This window comes from Plectrocnemia conspersa, unplaced genomic scaffold (assembly GCF_051122295.1).
Source record: "Plectrocnemia conspersa isolate PC_06_02 unplaced genomic scaffold, ASM5112229v1 ptg000001l, whole genome shotgun sequence".
NCBI classification, from domain to species: domain Eukaryota; kingdom Metazoa; phylum Arthropoda; class Insecta; order Trichoptera; family Polycentropodidae; genus Plectrocnemia; species Plectrocnemia conspersa.
The window spans coordinates 2,058,063-2,065,029 of record NW_028277165.1 but is presented as its reverse complement, the minus strand read 5'-3'; positions in this window follow the sequence as shown (position 1 = coordinate 2,065,029).

Genomic DNA, 6,967 nt, shown 5'->3' with positions numbered 1-6,967 from the left:
ATATTCAGGGTGTGCTAGGTGTGCGGCGCACACCCGCAAAACCATCTAAAATATAAATTTAGAAATTTAGAAAATTTAGGGCGTAAAGCGACATCATTTTGCATACAGTAGTATGCAAAATTATAAAATTTTAATATGCAGTGTATAGTATGCATTGGTATTTGTCATTCGCTCTGAACGTTTTCGCGCGACCGATCGTTTTGGAACAACACATATAACGCGCCGACCTTGCGCGCGGCCGCCGACTAAAGTAAATTGTTCCGAGATTTAACGGCTGAAGTCGATCTGTCGGCTGGCAGCGCTCAGTAGTAAAATTGGTCTCGAATTTGGTGTGCGTACTTCAAAAACTCTTGCGTCCGTCGCTGCTTTTTTATTACATTATATCACAATAACAGGTCACTCATTTTTTATATTTTGGCGTAAAATAGTTTATTATCTTATTTACAAATGATCAATATTTAATTTTCTATTCTAGATTATATTTTTTTATTTACCCCAATAATGATGAAGAATACTGTTGAAGATATTTTGAATAATCTATTTTCAAAAAGAAGTTATGAAATTAAATTGAAGATAATCAAAATTGGCAAACGACGTCCACCTCTTCCCAATTTATTTATGAAGCATAAAGACAGTAAATGTGAATATACAAGACATTTTTCATTTTCATCATATGAACGAACTGAGTGGTTAACAGGTTGCGAACTTCGATCTAGATTGTTCTGTTAGCCATGTTTATTGTTTTCCAAAGAAAGAAGCGTGTGGAATAAAAGTGGATTTGCTGACCTTAGTCATCTAATAACGGCACTGAAAAAAACACAAAAGAGCGCAGTCACACGTTCAATCATTTTTTTCTCTCAAAATGTTTGGAAAACAACGAATTGAAGTCATGATTGACGCTCAACGTAAAGCTAATATAAGTCAACATAATGAACAAGTTAATAAAAATAGAGAAATATTAAAACGAATGATTGACGCAGTAGTATATCTAGGAAAACAAGAACAATCTTTTCGAGGCCACGATGTGTCCTGTAATTCACTAAACAAAGGAAATTACCTTGAATTTTTAAATGCACTTCGAGAATACGATTCTGTATTGGATACTCATTTAAATACTGCAACAGTGTTTCGTGGTACTTCCCCATCCATACAGAATGACATAATTGAAGCAATTGGTGATGTTATTAAAGATCATATTAAGGAAGAAGTAAATTCAGCAAATTTTGTCGCTATTATTCTTGACGAAACTTCAGATATAATGATGAACTCACAGCTCGCAACAGTTTTGCGTTTTGTTTATGAAGGTAAAGTTTACGAGCGGTTTATTGGCTTTACAGACGTTAGCTCTGATAAAACAGCCGATGGCTTATTTTGCCACGTTGTAAATATAATTAAGGAATTTCAAATTCAAGAAAAATTAGTTGGACAGACTTATGATGGGGCGAGTGTAATGAGTGGGTATATTAATGGTTTGCAAGCCAAAGTACTCGAAGTTTATCCATTAGCCATTTTTACACACTGCTATGCTTATATGTTGAATTTAACATTACAACAAGGTCTTTCCAATATAAAAGTGTGCAAATCATTCTTTCAAACTTTAAATGGACTGTCTGCATTTTTTTCGAAATCTTCCAAACGAATAAATGCTTTACAAGAGTTTGTAGGTAGAAGACTTCCTTCTGTTACACCTACAAGATGGAATTACACATCAAGGTTAAGTAACACAGTGCAAAAATACAGAAATGAATTTACGGACTTTTTTCGAGACGTCGTGAAAAATTATGAACTGTGGGACCCCGACACTGTAATAAAAGCACGAGGTTTTTTTAGCTTTTTGGTAGATTTTGAAACAAGAAAACTTCTCCACATATTTTCAAACCTTTTTGGAAAAACTGATGTGTTATAAAACATTTTACAATCCAAATCTTTTGACATATTATATTGCCGTAAGAAAGTTACCGAAATTTTGCAACAACTCAGACATGAACAGGAAAATAATTATGAAACATTATGGGATTCTTATGTAACGGAAGAAAATTATCCAAGACTGAGTAATGATTTGCTTGTTGAAGAAAAGCACGCGTTTAGCCAACTATTTAATACAATAGTTGATAATATATGTAAGCAAATTGAATACCGTTTTTCTTCAATGTCAAAATTGGAATATTTTCACCTTCTGGAGAAAGAAAAATATGAGCAATATAAAGGAAAATTTCCAAATGAATTACTTACCAAACTGCAACAATTCTATGGAACATTATTTGATTATATAAGCTTAAAAAATGAGCTTGCTGTTCTTTATAATTTACCTGAATTTGCAGAGAAATCTGTTCATGAGCTTGTACAATTTATGAACACAAATAATCTTGAGTCAGGTTTTCAGGAAATAGATAAATTAGGCAAACTAATATTAACTCTTCCAAGCAGTACTGCTTCAACAGAACGTTCATTTTCTGCTCTAAAACGAATTAATAATTGTTATCGAAGTACCCAAGGCCAAGAAAGGCTATGTGGCCTTAGCTTGATTTCAATAGAAAAAGGGATCCTTATGGATATTAAAAAAAAGAGCACCTTTTATGACAGTCTGATGGAAAAATTTATGATTAAAGAAAGAAGATTAGATTTTATATATAAATAATTATAATTTTATGTTTATTGGAAATTTGATATAATAATATTTTAGATTAGGTTTGATGTTTATTTATTTATTTATATATAGGAAAAAGCTGTAAGGCAGCTTAGGCATGCCAAAACCTCGGTTAATAAAAATGAAAAAATGTACGTTTTTTTTAAATTTTTAATAGCACACCCAATATTAACACCCACCGTACGCCACTGGTGTAAATAAGAATCTAATCCTTAAATAATTTTATGCAGCTATTTGTAAAAGGATTTCGCAACTTCCACTCTCTAAATATTATATTATAAAATAGCATTACGAATACCCAAAAAAAATTAAATATCACAGTAAATAAAATATTTTAAATTTTGGCATTTTATTAAAAAAATATTACTATAAATATTATTTGCCTAAAAGTTTCACAAAATTAAAATTAAATGAGTATTGCATAAATTAAGTGAGGTAGGAAATAAAATAAATATATATGATATCAATTAGTTATTAGTTATATATTAGTTGTATAAGATGCATATCTTGTTTTTTTAAGTATTCATTATAATGAACTATTCAACAGTCACTCGATTTCTTAAATTAAATTTCATAATAATATTTTTAATAATAAAAACTTAAGCATATGTGGAAAGCAAACTATTAATATGTAAAACTGTTGCATAGCTTTTATAAATTGAGAATGGTTTCAGAATTTCCATTAGCAATACTTCTTTTCGTTATTTTATAATACGTTAAAAAATATTTACTTTTTAATTTTTTTAAATTCATTTTTCCAATCAATAAACTAAATAAAAAAATATTAATCGCTTCTTTGATCTTGTTAAAAATAAATATAAATTTTGATGTTTTAAAGAATTTCTTAAGCTGTCATGTTGAAGAAAATTTGCTGCTTATCAAATTAAAAAAAATAGCTAAGGCTCATATTTTTCTTTATTATTTTATTATTCATATATTTTGCAAAAAAAATTAAAAAAAAAAATATTTTTTTATTTTGTGTATATTATTTTTAACAATTCTAAAACAAAATTTTTTTACATTTCTTGTTAATTTATGTGAGTTTTGATCTCATAGTACATATGGACATAAAATAGCTTTAATATCTTAGCTTAGTTTGATAGTCAATTTAATCTTGTTTCAAAATAACAACTATTGAAAAATTCAAAAAATCAATACTTTGTTTATAAATTTAAAACAGTAAAAAATATAAATTAAAATTAAAATAAAATATATTTAAAATTGCAATTGCTATATATAGATAATTATTTTATAAATATTATAATAATTATTTATTTTATAAGACTTTTACATACAAAAATCTATCTAATTCTTGCGGCTTTTGCCGGATGGAATTTTTTTAAGTAATAATAAATTTTCAACCTCCGTTCTTGAAATATTATATTTCAGCTAAACAAAAAATGTACTAAATATTAGATTCACAGGTAGCAGTTTAATCTCAAAATAAAATAAATTTTATTTTGCGATTAAACTGATTTACCATCTAAAGCTTTTGTAACCTTCATTCTTGAAATATTATATAATGGCATTTTAGGTAGGAAAAATATGTCTTAAATATCAGAATTACGGTAAATCCATTACCAAAACTGAATAGCAAATATTTTCTATATATGAATTAATAAAACATTATTGAAACAGTTTTAGACAGAAGTATAAGTATAATTTTTTTTAAATACATGTTAAACTAATAAGCCCAACACAATAACGATCAAAATATTATATAAAAACTGATCTAAAATTATGTGAATAATGTATAACTATTTTTGCTAATGAAATATGTTCTATGTCTTGTATAATTTTTAATCAGTTGCATATCTTTTATTTTTCCGATATTTTTTCCTTGTTTTCGAATTTCTTAAAGGAAAACTGCGCACAATAATATTATTTTTTTATCACATATTCGGCATAAATCCTCTAGTTTAACAGCATAGAATAAACTATAAATGCTAATTCTATCACATTTTATATTCACCCTATTTTTCTCATTCATTAAAATTCAATAACAAAGTTTAATATATTTAAAATTAAAGAAAATGGTCCTGTATTAATATTAAATAAATTTTAATTTTTATACAAACAAATTTATAATATATACAAAGTAAGAATTAAATTGTTATATATATATGATTAAACGTTTTAAATATATTAATATATTATATAAATTGTATTACTGTTTTATTTTTAAGATAAGATTCACTTAGATAATAATATAAAAAACTTGCTGGACCATAGCATAATTCAACACAAATCAGCAGTTTTCACATAAATTTGCATTATAGTTGCATTCCAATGCAATATTTTTTAATTGTGTGAAACTGTATTTTTATCAATCTATTAAAATATTCCATTAATACAAAACCTTTCGTGAAACTTTAACTATTTACCATAAAATTCACGCTACTTGAACATGTATTTTTTTAATGATACAAAATCGCTTTTTGCGTGCAGAAACAAATTTTATCATTCCTTTCCAATGTTTCGTGAAAATCTTTTACACTCTCTATCGAATTATTATACCTTTCTTAATGCGTGTTTCATTCGATAAAAACTCCGATTGTTAATTAAAATGTATAAAACGGAAATACGTTTTTTCAGCGAATAATGTGTGCATATGCAACATAAGCAAAAATCAAATATTCACCGATAGTCTATTGACTATAGGTGAAAGTCGAATTGTCATTCGACAATCGTAGATTCGTGTATTATATTACATGGATCAAAATATGTCGTTTGCATAATAATAATGAGTCCTTAATTGTCTTATTTTATCGGGACGAGCAATAAGATTAGTTTGAACACATCAAAACTTTTAATTATACACAAATTATAAAGCTAATCGGTGAAAGACACTACAATTGCTAGCAGATTGATTTACGCTTACCAAAACGCAATTTATGAAAAATTTTCAATAGCTTTGTAAATATCAAATCATTATTATTATTATAAAATCGTATTTGCTTTATAGAGCTTTAACTAAAAAAATATGACTATCTCTTCTCAGAAAACATTAGTATAATATTCATATAATAGGTTAACTATCAAAAATCTTGTGATGCAATTTTTCGCTATGCGTCTAATTAGGTAAGATTTTTTTGAAATATATTATAGCTTATGTCTTGCTTCTAAGCATATTCATTTTACATTATTCATTGACGTATATTAATTATCAAAAAAATTATGTGAAGTAAAATAAGTATTGTGGTTTTTTTTTTTATGCACCTAAGATTTGCGGATCATTAACTTATGCAAAAATATGCATATTTATTGTTGGCCTATAAAATTGTTTACAATTTAGTAAATTATTAAATAAAAAAAACTACTAGCACTATATGTCAACAACAAAGGAATTCGGCCAAAACATTAAATATTAGGTATATATATTTTACATTATTGACGCAAATACATATTTGAATAGAACAAAAAAAAAACTTTTTTTTAAATAATAAAGATGACAGTGAATAGTTTTTGTACTTCTCTCTCAAACATCATAGTATCCATGCCAGAAAATCGCCTCAAAAAACATTTTATTCTTTGGACTTTTGAGTCTTCGCTTTGTGGGGAGAGGGGCGATTTATTTGAACACAAAACTATGCAGCACTCAGGTAACACTGTCGTGACAGTGGCAGGGGCAACATTAATTCTTTGATGGACCACGACTGGCGGGACCTCGTCTGGCAATCAATCATATCATCATTCAATAACATACAACATATTACAAATACTTCAATAAAATACTACTGCAGCGAACCGTCACTATCCGTTCGCTAAAAGTTATTTTTTGTCAGTTTTTTGCCCGTTTACAAATATACATTAAATTATTAGTGATGGATGGTTCGTGTCGTAGATTTTCAAATCTGACAGTTAAAGTAGAAAGACTGCTTCTCTCTGGATTTTAATGGTTGAGGATTTGTGTCAATTTGGCGTGAGCTTCACTGGTAGCAAGTTCAAAGTTTAAGCAAAATTTAATAATTTTCTCGCCTCTCCTCATTAAATTCTATTTTCATATAAAGTAACGATTGTATTTGTAGGTTTCGCTACCTGTTCGGGGCTATTTTACTCGCATTTGCATTGGAACACCTGCTAGGCCAACAATAAATGCTGGTTTTAAAAGCATAAATTGCGCTGTAAATAAAATGTTGTATCTTGCATCTTGTCGTATCTTGTATTATACTATTTAATTCCTCATCACTAAACTCAGAGCTTTCTTCGATCTCTATATTTATTATACTAATTAGAATCATTTTTTTAAATGATATTTTGTTACAGATTGTACATATGTAACCTCCTGGATCTTATCAACAGACTGCATGTATAAATAAG